The sequence below is a fragment of the Lissotriton vulgaris genome, chromosome 2_1 (assembly GCF_964263255.1).
Source record: "Lissotriton vulgaris chromosome 2_1, aLisVul1.2, whole genome shotgun sequence".
Lineage (NCBI taxonomy): Eukaryota > Metazoa > Chordata > Amphibia > Caudata > Salamandridae > Lissotriton > Lissotriton vulgaris.
The window spans coordinates 1,039,045,332-1,039,058,723 of NC_141687.1; positions in this window are offsets into that span (position 1 = coordinate 1,039,045,332).

Below are 13,392 nucleotides of genomic sequence, written 5' to 3' on the forward strand. Positions count from 1 at the left end.
ACCTCAACTTCCACCTGGAGAACAACAACGACCGCAACACCACCACCCTGCTGGACAACCTCGCCAACCTCGGTCTCAAGCAGCTGGTGACCACCCCCACCCACTACGCCGGACACACACTCGACCCCGTGTTCTCATCCAGCAAGGACATCGCCTTCAGCTATGCCACCGGACTCCACTGGACGGACCACAGCTGCATCCACTTCAGCTTCAGAAGGACCACGATCCACCACCACCAGCAACAGGTTGCACGCAGAAGTTGGAACAAGATCACAGCCGACCAGCTTGCGACCTCCCTGAGCTTGAACCCTCCCACCAGCGCAACGAACCCAAGCCAGGCGGCCACCAACCTCGCGAAGTGGATCAGCAACTGCACAGACGACCTCGCCCCTCTGAAGACCCCGCCCAGCAGACCCAGCAGCAAGAAAGCCCCATGGTTCACCGACGAACTCAAGAGCTCTAAGAAGAACTGCCGAGCCCTCGAGAAAGCCTGGCGCAGAGACCCTACACCGAAAAACATGACTGCCCTCAAGCTCGCCACCCGGAAACACCACCAACTGATCCACGCCACCAAGAAAACTGCATTCAAGGAACAACTGGACAACAACGCCCACAACAGCAATGAACTCTTCAACATCGTCAAAGAGCTCTCCAACCCCAACGCCGGAAACAACTACATCACCCCTTCGCAAGACCTCTGCAACTCCCTCGCCTCCTACTTCCACAACAAGATCATGGACATATACAACAGCTTCAGCTCTCAACCAACGCACGCCACGACTGAACCACCGCCCCCCACCACCACCCTCCGCGGCTGTACCCCGATGAGCACCGAAGACACCATCCGCACGATGAACTCCATCCACTCCGGATCTCCGACCGACCCCTGCCCCCACCACATCTTCAACAAGGCCGACGCTGTCATCGCACCCCACCTACGGGACATCATCAACACCTCCTTCGACACCGCTTTCTTCCGGGAGAGCTGGAAGCATGCTGAACTCAGCGCTCTACTAAAGAAGCGATCAGCCGACCTCAAGAACTACCGCCCCATCTCGCTGCTCCCGTTTCCTGCAAAAGTCATCGAGAAGACCGTCAACAAGCAGCTGGCCGCCTTCCTCGAGAAGAACGGATCCCTCGACCCCTCGCAGTCTGGCTTCCGGGCCAACCACAGCACCGAGACCGCCCTGATCGCAGCTACCGATGACATCCGAGCCCTGCTCGACAACGGAGAAACAGCGGCCCTCATCCTCCTAGACCTCTCAGCGGCCTTCGACACTGTCTGCCATCGCACCCTAGTGCAGCGCCTCAGCAACGTCGGAATCCAGGAGAAGGCACTGGAATGGATCACCTTGTTCCTCGCCGGAAGGACACAGGGAGTCCGCCTCCCCCCGTTCAGATCAGAAGCCACCGAAGTCATCTGCGGCATTCCTCAAGGCTCCTCGCTCAGCCCAACCCTCTTCAACGTCTACATGAGCCCCCTCGCAGCCATCGCATGCCAACACAACCTCAACATCATCTCCTACGCCGACGACACCCAGCTGATCCTCTCCCTCACCAACGGCCCCGCCACCATCAGAGCCAACCTACACGAAGGGATGACAGACGTAGCGAAGTGGATGATGAGCAGCCGCCTGAAACTGAACTCGGACAAGACGGAAGTCCTCATCCTGGGATCTTCACCCTCCGCCTGGGACGAGTCCTGGTGGCCCCCCGCCCTGGGCAGCGCACCCAAACCGACAGACCACGCACGCAACCTGGGCTTCATCCTGGACTCCTCCCTCTCCATGACCAGACAAGTCAACGCCGTCTCCTCGTCATGCTTTAACATCCTGCGCATGCTACGTAAGATCTTCCGGTGGATCCCCACCGAGACCAGGAAGACGGTCACCCAGGCCCTCGTCACCAGCCGTCTGGACTACGGCACACTCCCTCTACGCCAGAACCACCGCCAAACTCCAGAAGAGACTCCAGCGGATTCAGAATGCCTCAGCACGACTCATCCTGGACATCCCCCGTCGCAGCCACATCTCCGGACACCTGAGAGATCTGCACTGGCTCCTGGTCAACAAGAGAATCACCTACCGTCTCCTCACCCACGCACACAAGGCCCTACACAACCAAGGCCCAGGATACCTCAACAGCCGCCTCAACTTCTACGCTCCCACACGCCAACTTCGATCGACCGGCCACGCCCTCGCCGCCGTCCCCCACATCCGAAGAGCCACCACAGGAGGAAGGTCCTTCTCCTACCTGGCCGCCAAGACCTGGAACTCCCTCCTGACCCACCTCCGCCTGACCCAGGACCACCTCGCCTTCAGGAAGCAGCTCAAGACCTGGCTGTTCGAGCAGTAGCGGACCCCCCCCCAGCGCCTTGAGACCCTCCGGGTGAGTAGTGCGCTATATAAATGCTTTGATTGATTGATTGATTGATTTGTAAGCTATTGGTACTTTTTCACCTTCGTTAAAAGTTAAGTACTTGAATCCGCATTGTCCTGGAATGATTCGGATCACTAAGTTGCGTACGTTTACGTGTGTTTGCAAATGTTTTTTTGCTAACATGCCTGCTTGCAGTTAACGCTAAATTTCTGTGTGTTTTTGTGTCCTATTAACTGTTTTGAAATCAGGTTTGATTAATTCGTAGAGAGGTTTAACCCTTTCTGCATAATTTAGAATGTAAGCTCTTCCAAAATTTAGGAAACCTAGAATCGACTGTAAGTTTTTCAGTGTTTTTGGAGGTTGGAGCAGCGCACATTTCTCTAGGAAGTTTGCTGCCAGGCTTTTGCCTTCACTTGAAAATTCATATCCTTAAAATAGGACGTTTAGATGGGCAATTCTTGATTTCTTAAAATTGAATTTGTAACCCTCAGAGGCGAATCCCAATATAATTGTCTTCAACCTCTTTAAGTACCTATCCAAGTCATTGTCTGTTAGATAGATGTCATCCAAATATGATAATGCGTCATCATCATAAGTTTGTAGTAACTCTGTTAACCTTGCTGAAAATAACCCAGAACTATTCTTGAATCCCTGTGGGAGATGACAGAATTGACCCTGTGTCCCCGTAATTGAGAAAGCGGTCAAATACCTACTTTCTGGTGCAATGTTTTGCCAGAAGAAACCGTTAGAAATACCTAATGTGGTTTTATATTTTTTATGCACAATTATATTTATTAATGCTGCACTGTGAGCATTTTGTACCGCAAAAGTTTTGCAATAAGAGTTTAGATGTCTGTAATCCAATACTAGACAATACGTATTGTCTGGTTTGGAGACAGGAAACAAAGGATTGTTTATTGACGAGGTGCATGTTTCAATCACCCCTTGGTATTCAAGTTGATCTAATAGCTCCCTGACCTGTTTTTTAGCTTCTTGCTTAACTGGGTACTGCATTTGTGCAGTTGGTTGATTTTTTTGTTGGATTTCATGGAGAGGAGAATCCTCATCCCATCCTACATGATTTTTGTATAATGCAGGAGCCTAGGTGACGGCCCATTTCCTGGCATAAGTATATGTTAAATGAATTGGAATGTGGTTGGAGAAGGCTGGCATAATGATGTCTTCGGCATGTGTGCACTCCCTGACAAATTCTGGAGGCCAGTCTTTTTCAGCTAGAAGAATGTTGTAACCCTTAGAAAGTCGCTCCCAAAAGAGTGCACTCACTTTTCTTGGTATGTCCCCCTCCATCCAGAGTGTTATTTCATATAACGTATGTGGACAACTAACCCTGGTATCTGCGGTTTCAACATGAATGAATTCATTCAAGTCCACTGTCTCCAGATGATCCTTCAAGTTCTTGTGAGCTATGGTGACTTCTGCTGCGTTGTCCAACATTGTTTGAGCCCATTCCCCGTTCTTGAGCTGTGTCCTCAAGATCCTCCGCATATCTGATTTTTAGACCTGCTACCTTCTTTTTGGTGAATTCAGGTTTCTTGTTTTTCTGAACGTGTTGATCGTCTTTGGCGTTCACGCGTTCTTCCTTATTTTCTGACCGTCCTCTTCTTTCGGATTTCTGTGACGAAGTCTGAAAGGTACGAGAGGAACGTGTATCAGTATCTTGATATCTATCAGGTTTTCTCAAATTATCCCTATTCCTGAGGTTATACCCCGTTTCAGAGGGCTCCTTTTGAGGAGACCTACCTCTGGATTAAGAACGCTTCTCTTTAGAAGTTTGTTTGCTATTCTCCCACTTATTTTTAATAGGAGTAGGAGTGTTTTTAGTAAATACCTTTTCAGGACTTTCTGTCAGTTGGGGTTTAACTGGTTTCCTACCCAAGCTGTCTCTGCCTAATTCTTCATAGGATTTTTCAATTATTCTGGCCAGTTCTTGTCGTTGCTCAGTTACATCAAATTCCCTTAATTTCTGGCAGATCACCACGGATGCTGCTTCACTTTTAATATAAGCTAATATTATTGTTGAGACCTGTTTGAAATCTTTCAGTAATTTCATACCTAGATTTAAAGCAGGCTCTGCTCCACTATCCCTGTTCTTCTAGGAACGAGTCGACTCCCCCTTTACCCAACATCTCCTAGACCTCCTCAACAACTAACCCCCATACTCCTTGATCCCTCCACAAAATACCCTGACCTCTCCCCACTTCACTGCATGTTGATTAACTGCCGATCCGCATCCTGCCACACGCAACTGATATTGCTGAAACCATTCTAAATGAAAACATAGATATTGCTTTCCTTACGGAAAAATGGTTCAACCCCCACTCGACTCCTATCCTCGACTTGCTCTTACCTCCTGGATATTCCATCATTAGGAAAGACAGAATTAAACAAATAGGAGGTTGCCTTGCCCTAATTTTTAATAATACCATCAATCTCACACTTGTTCACCTCCAGGACCCTTCTACCTTTGAATACCCCTGCGTTAATCTTATCGCTCCTAACTCCCCCACCATCTGTCTCCAGACTATCTACCATCCCCCCCGGCAATCCCATCCCCTTTACCGAAGAACTATCGGATCTCATCACCCAATCGCTTCTCACTCACCCCAAGAATCTCTTTCTTGGTGACTATAACATCCACTGGAATAATAACGATGAACCGTCTGTCATGTTCCTTAAAGACATTGTGGACATTACTGACCTGACACAACTCTGCAAAGCCCCTACTCACTCTAAAGGCACCACCCTTGATGCGATTATTACTAGCAAAGGCTTGGCCTCTCTCTCAACGATTCTGCCAGTCGACTGGTCTGAACATCACCTTATAATATTCTCCTTGAACTGTTCCAATACTATCCCCACCCCTATCGGCTCATTACCCTTGAAACATACCTGCAATCTTCACCTTATCCCTACTGGTGAGTTGAAATCTCCTATCAAAACACGCTTACTCCTCCACCCCCCCTCTCTCAGCACCACTGACCTTACTGATCACTACAATAACTCTATCCTTCAAGTGCTTGACCAAATTGCTCCTATCAAACTTAAACATCAAAAGAATTTACCCCTAAATCCTGGTTTAACTCTGACCTTAATAATGAAAGAAGGGCCCTCAGACAATCTGAACGCTCTTGGAGGAATCATCCCTCCCCTGATAACCTAATACTCCTCAGAATGGCCAGAGCCAAATACAAGAAGCATATCTTCACTGAAAACACAACTTGACCAGGCAAAAAAACGTTTTAGAGAACTCTTTAGCATCGTTAAAAGACAAACCTCCTCAGGTCCCCCTAAAATACGAGCCATTGTTAAAAGATGTGAAGAAATCGCCAGCTTCTTTGCAAATAAAGTCAACTCGATTGAACTATCCTTCTCCTCTCCTCCTCTCCCATACCAATCTACCTCCAGCCAACACCTCCTCTCTAATACTCCTACTTCCCCTTGCTCCTCTGACCCCTCATACCAAACCCCCTCCCACTCCTCCCTACCTCACCCCATCCTGACTCTTTCTCTAATGACACCTCTACCAAAAATAATGCCTCCTGGAATGAATTTTGTCCAGTTTCTGAATCCACTGTCCTCAACATTATCTCAAAACTTAAACCCTCATCCCACACCAATGATCCTCTTCCTGCCCAGTTGGTTCAGAAACTCAAGCACATCATCGCCCCCACCCGGACTAATATCATCAACTCCTCCCTTGCCTCCGGCTGTGTCCCTGCATCCCTTCAAATCAAATCTCCCCATCCTCAAAAACCCCACCGCTGACCCTAGTGACTTTAACAATCTTCGCCCGATCTCTAATCTTCCCTTCCTCTCCAAAGCCCTTGAAAAATGTGTACTTGCCCAGTTAGACAAACATATCACCTCATTCAATCTCCTCGACGTTTTCCAATCCGGTTTTAGAAAAGGCTGCAGCACGGAAACTTCTGTGAAAGCTGGCCTGTACACCGGGTTATGTGTGTGTTTCCTAAATTTTATCACACATTGTAGCTTAATAGATTGACTAACACCGTGATATGTGAATTTATAAAACTTCTTTTTAATTATCTTTTTTTCTCACAAATGTTATATAGTTTTTTATCCTTTTTTTTAAGTAACAGTTTGTACACTTTTTTTACAATGATTCATAAAAATTCTAAACATAAATATACACCTAATCGCAATAGTTTATGATACATGCGCTAGTACATATGTCAACAGTTGATTTTCATCGCCAAATACAAAACCGAATCCAACGTGTTTCGGCGAGTAGCCTTCATCAGGAGTTCTGTATTTTCAATTGATGATTAGATACTATAATAGTAGAAAATACTCAATTAATTTTTCTTAAAAACAAAACAATCTATATTGAACAACATGTGACAGTTATTATGTCTATATTTCACTAACATTTTCATCTATATAAATTATTCATGGACACCCTCTCCTAGTGCCGAAAGCTCTCTACCCTAGAAACCAACAAACTCCATCTGTACATATTTATATATATCATTATCTACATATTTACAATCTACATTTACATATATTTATACTTTTATTTTCATTTCATTCAACATTCCCTTTATATGCATTTTTTCATTTTTATTGCAATTATCTGATCTTAGTCCAGATTTGATGTGGGTTTAAATGTCTGCAGATTGACACCCGAATTATGGCCAATAATTATGGCAGCTGATCTAAATAAGGTGAAGTTTAGTAAGTCATACCTTAAATGTCTTCTGAGTATTTATACGCGGTATCTATATGCAGTATCTGAATGATGGTAATAAAAAAGGGTCCTGGATAGGGTTAAAATCTGTGACAAAAAAATATGGGACATCAGTAACCATAAGGGTCTTTCTATGCGCTTACTTAGGTAGTGAACCCTAAATTAAACAGTAGTACCTGTTGTGTGGTATAGTCTGGCAGAAGTATTGTAGCTCAAGTTCACGCCACGTTCCTTTAGTGTGGTGTGCGGTGCTCCCGTGACACTGGGTTCTGTCAGGATGTGATAATTACTGCCAAAATACAGAACGAAATGTAAAGGTCTTTATTACTATAGGTTGCTATAAACCTTATTAACTCCTACAGTAGGTTAGTTGTGTTAACACATACTTGTAAGTTCTGTATTCGATTTCAAGGGCTTAGACAGACGGCTATGTGTGCTTCATTGGCGCAGTAGGAAATGCTGCAACAAAAGAAAATTAAACTTGTTGCAAGAACTCTGCAGTTTATCCAAAAAGCCAGCTTCCTAACATACAAAAAACATATAATTGTATATACCTGAAAAAATCGGCAGTCTGTTAATGTCCCTTCTGGAAGGCTTGGGGGGATTTCTGTGGCTGTTCTAGTTGGCATGACAACAATCGGTGGTAGAGGTGAAATCCTGTCTATGTAAGAAAAGAACAAAAGACGATGTATCTAGGTCTTGAGTTTGCCTCTATATGAAATAAAACTCTACATCTCCATGCGCTCGAGTGCTGATGGCGCGCTAGATGATTACGCCGAAGTTTATAAGAAACACGTAAGCACTGGCTCCTGCTTACTATTGGCTAAAAGTATGATAGAGTCTCCGGCATCGGTGCAGAGAGCAATATTACCGAGACCCATATCTAATGTATCTAGCTGGCAGAGTCCTTACTTACTTGGTATTAAGCCGTTGCGAGGTCCCGTCTTGCCGGTTCCGCTGTAACTGAACGGGTGTGTTTGTCGGGTATTTAAACATACTTTGGCGCGCTGCCGCTCATTACTCATTAACACGTCTCGCGATATTCAGTGCAGCAAGACGTGGGAACGGACATGGTGATCCTTAAAATAAAGTAATCGCCATCTTAGAATGTTGTTATGGCTGTGGATTTACTTAATTTTAACCATGCATCTAAGGCAGGAAAGAAGATCTCTATAACTTATGTCAGAACAGGATAAACGTATCAGCGTATAATTAATTACTTGCCGGTCTGTGTGTATATAGCCTGCCGAGGGGTGAAAGTATTATATTATCGATATAGGGCTTCTTAATGTATATTACGCAATGTAGGAGTACCTAAATACACGTGATTGCTGTTCTATATGATACTAAATAATGGGACGTTGACAGAGAGCGCACAGAGCACGAGATGTAATTCCAGATGGGTGAAGATGCTCCAATACATAATACAAAACATGCCGCCATCTTATAGTAGTAATTAACCTGTGGTACTGAGTTAAATAGCATGTAATCTGTGAAAAAATATCACTACTGAACTGAATGTGTGACTTGAACTAGCAATCTGCAGACATTTAATAGGGAGCTTATGAGATTACTCCATAACTCCACAGTTCTAAGGTTATCATAACTGGACTGAATGTGCAGTTCAAACTATTTTTACAGACATTTCATAATGGGGCTTTCTTATGAATATATAAAGATCTACACAACCTCACAAATAAATCATGTTGTGCTATTATTAGGACAGATTCAACAGTATGCATGTATGTGTATCTTATAATAATGCTTGTTCCCATGGGATTTCTGCATTTAACCCATTAGTTGCTGTTCCAAGCAGAAAAATCCAATAAACTTCCCGCATCTTGCGAACTTTCTCCAAATCTAGACCAATCTTCCCTTGAACCCTTTCTAGAATGTACCAGGACATGTTATCTGAGGTATGGTTATGTTCTGTATAGTGGCGGACCATGGGGGCTGTAAGTTTCCTCGTTCGTATCGCGGATCTATGTTCTGTCAGTCTAACATTAAGGGCTCTCCCTGTTTGGCCCACATAGCCAAATTGACAGGGACAAATTATAAGATAAATCACATTAGTGGTCCTGCAATTGTTGAGGTCCTTAGGCTTTACCAATTGTTTATTGAATGTTATGCTAGGACCTTGCATTACTGTTTGACAGGACTTACAGTTACTACAACTGTAAGTTCCTGTCACTGGTTGCATGTTCAAAGATGATTGTTGTGTATTTGAATTAGATGTTAACATTCTTGATCTTACAATGTGGTCTTTCAAAGACTTATTTCTCTTATATGCGAAAACTGGTTTAGGCAATTGTTCTGTTTTGGAGAGGTTCACATTTAATATATGCCAGTTTGCGTATATTAACTGTCTTATTCTGTCATTAAGGACTGAATGTTTGGTTATAAAAATCAGGTTTGGGACCAATTTAGTTGTGTTAGGTTCAAGGAGACATTGTCAATCGTAAAAGCGAGCCCGCTTGTACGAATCTCTTATGATTTTCATTGGATACCCACGTGCAAGAAATTTGGCCTTCATCATTGTGGATTTTTCATCATAATCAAGGATGCTTGTACAATTGCGTCTAAGACGCAGAAATTCACCAAAAGGTACACTGTTTTTTTGTACTGTAGGATGGTAACTGTCGTAGTGCAAAAGGGTATTCCTTGCCGTTGGTTTGACATACAGGTCAACGGCAAGGACCCCTTCCTGATGTTTGATGACTACGTCCAAGTACTCCACTTGTGCCCTGTCTGCATGTTTGGTAAATTTAATGTTTTTATCGCATTTGTTAATCCATGAGAAGAATTCCTCTAGAGTGTCTTCGTTCTCAATCCAGATGAAAAAAACGTCATCTATGTATCTGGACCACAATGTCACAGATTCATAAAATGGCGCTATTTCATTGAATATATATCTGTCCTCAAAGCGGGACATATATATATTAGCTATAGTAGGGGCGCAAGATGCGCCCATACTGACTCCTTGCTGTTGTTTATAGATGTTACCATTAAATTCAAAGATGTTATCAGTGAGCACGATCTTAAGGCATTCTAGGATGAATATAGATGGACAAAGGATTTGGTACTTCTGCATGAACCAATGCGTGGCCTGTAGTGCACCTTGGATAGGGATATTGCTGTAAAGCGCCTCTATGTCCATAGTGACTAGTATTTGTGAGGTGTTACAGAATTTAACATTTTCTACCAGATTTATGATTTGTCTAGTGTCTTGCACGTATCCTGGGATTCGGGCAATGTGAGGGCATAAGATGGCATCGATATACTTGGCTAGAGGTTCAGTTATTGAACCAATAGTAGTAACTATTGGCCTCAGAGGTGGATCATTTATATCTTTGTGCACCTTTGGTATACCATAGATGCTTGCCAATTTGGGGTTATCTATATTTAGATATTGCCATTCCTTATTGCATATTTCCCCTTCTCTTAGTGCTTTGTCTGTTAATTTTCTTATTTTAGCTCTGGTTTGAGCAGTAGAATCTTTAGTTATGCGAGTATAAAAGCGGGAGTCGCTCAACATCTCTTCCATTTTCTTCACATATCTTGGTGTGTCATACACCACAATACCCCCCCCCCCCTTATCACATGTTTTTACTGTGATATTTTTGTTTGTTTTGATGGTCTCAAGTGCCTTATATTGGTTTGATGATAGATTAAAAGGGGTTCTAGGTACAAAAGTTGTAAGATTAGCAAACTTATCATTTATGACCTGTTCAAAAACTGCCACCTGTGGTGGGATTTGGTCAAGTGTAGGAGTGAAAACTGATTTAGGTTTTAGTCCAGAACGATTTAACTCTTCAGTGTCATTCTCTTGACCTGAGAAAAAGAATTTAAGTCTTATGTTGCTCAAGAAAATCTGTAAATCCCTAAACAGGTCGAATTTGTTTAAGCCTGAGTGAGGGGCAAAGGTAAGACCCTTAGAGAGAACTGAGATGGTATAATCCGTTAGATTCTGGTCAGATAAGTTAAAAATGGGTAACTGCTCTAATTCCTCCAGTAACGGTTGTTCCTGGTTTCTAAGTATTGTTCTTGCATCATGGGCTGATGTACTTGGAATTGATAGTTCTGCAGTGGGGCACTTTGGAAGCGCGGCTGGTATCGCGGTCCCCAGTTCCCTCTCCCTGATGGACGTTGGCCTAAAAAATGTCTCCTATTTTGGTATCTAGCATTTGGTCTTCCTCCCTGATACCCTCCATCATAATACATGCTGTCACCATCAGATCCAGATGATTGAGAGAAAGTCTTCACTCTTTTGTTATTTCTGTTCGATTTATTACCCCAATTCTCAAAAGATTCTTCACTCTCTTTGTAGTAATTTTCAGACAGATAGGGATATGTCGTATCCTTAGTGAAGAACTTGATGTCCTTTTGAAGTTTATCAGTCTTTCTTTTTATAAGATAATCTGAGTAGGAGTTAAGATCCTTTTCTATATCGTCTAAAGTTTTCTTTATGTATTCTACTATTCCTGCATTTTTTATCTTTTCCTCTAGGTCAGCTATTTCTTTTGCCAAATCTTGTAGTATATTTTTTGAGGTTTCTACGATTAACATCATGTAATCCCTGGAGCACCAGTTTGATATAAGAGCCCAGCGCTCCAGGAATTCCTTGATGTGGACAAAAAGTCCAGGTATATTGCGTACGCGTAAACCTTGTGGTATTACTCCCGTATTACTCCCGCTTTCAAGTACTGGACATCCCCCGCCGCAGCCACATCTCCGGACACCTGAGAGACCTGCACTGGCTCCCGGTCAACAAGAGAATCACCTTCCGTCTCCTCACCCACGCACACAAAGCCCTACACAGCCAAGGCCCAGGATACCTCAACAGCCGCCTCAACTTCTACGCTCCCAAACGCCAGCTTCGATCGACCAGCCACGCCCTCGCCGCCGTCCCCCGCATCCGTAGAGCCACCACAGGGGGACGGTCCTTCTCCTACCTCGCCGCCAAGACATGGAACTCCCTCCCCACCCACCTCCGCCTGACCCAGGACCACCTCGCCTTCAGGAAGCAACTCAAGACCTTGTTGTTCGAGCAGTAGCAGATCCCCCTCCCCCAGCGCCTTGAGACCCACTGGGTAAGTAGTGCGCTATATAAATGCGATGATTGATTGATTGAAGTACTTAAGCATAAATTGCCCATGCTGTTCTATTCTTTTAAGTTTTTTCCTCAAGCCAAGTAAAGTGTTCACATCATCATTTTTTTCTTGTGCGAACTATGTTGAGTCGCCGAAAGAGACTGTGCTCCCTACCATATTCGCATACTGTTCATCTGTAAAGCCAAAAGTTGGTATTTTGGCCATTGTGGGACAACGTATTATTATACTAAATCAAAAAAGGATCACAGTGGTTACAATTTGGGTAGTAGAAGGTTAAAATCTAATTAGAGCTTGAACTTTCAGTTAGACAAACATATCACCTCATTCAATCTCCTCGACGTTTTCCAATCCGGTTTTAGAAAAGGCTGCAGCACGGAAACTGCCATGCTCAGTATCACTGATGATATCCATCACTCTCTTGACAAAGGCGAATCCTACATACTGATCCTACTTTACCTTTCTGCTGCATTTGATACTGTCCACCATCCTACCCTTCTTAATACTCTCAAAGACCGTTTTGGGCTTGAGGGCATTGTTCACAAATGGTTTACCTCTTATCTCCAAAGTAGATCCCAACAAATCAAACTCAGCCATTGCCTCTCCAAACCACAACCTGTCTCACTTGGGGTCCCACAAGGCTCTATCCTTTCCCCTACCCACTTTAATCTATTCATGGAACCACTCACCCTTATTCTCAAACAAGCTAATATTAATTACCACCTCTATGCTGACGACACACAACTTTATTGCAAGATCAAATCCCACCATGACATTCTTCTCCTCAATGATACCTTGAACAAAGTCCAAGCCTGGTTCCATTTTAATAAGTCTCAAAATTAATCCCAAAAAACTGAAATCATCCTTTTCACTCCCAAAAATAGTCCCCTGCCGATTCAACTCTGGATCAATGACATAAAAGCACTCAACTGCACCCTCTCCACCTCGAACTCTGTCAAACCCTTGGGCATCAGTATTGATAAAAATCTTACTCTCATCCCTCACATTAAAAACGCTGCAAAAGGTGCTCTCTTCTCCCTTCTCCACCTTAAAAAAATCAAACCTTTCCTTCCAGCAGATGACTTCAAAATTGTTGTCCAGTCTCTTGTACTTTCCAGGATTGACTATGGCAATGCCACCCTTGTAGGCACCCCAAAAGTCCACCTTGCCCCTATT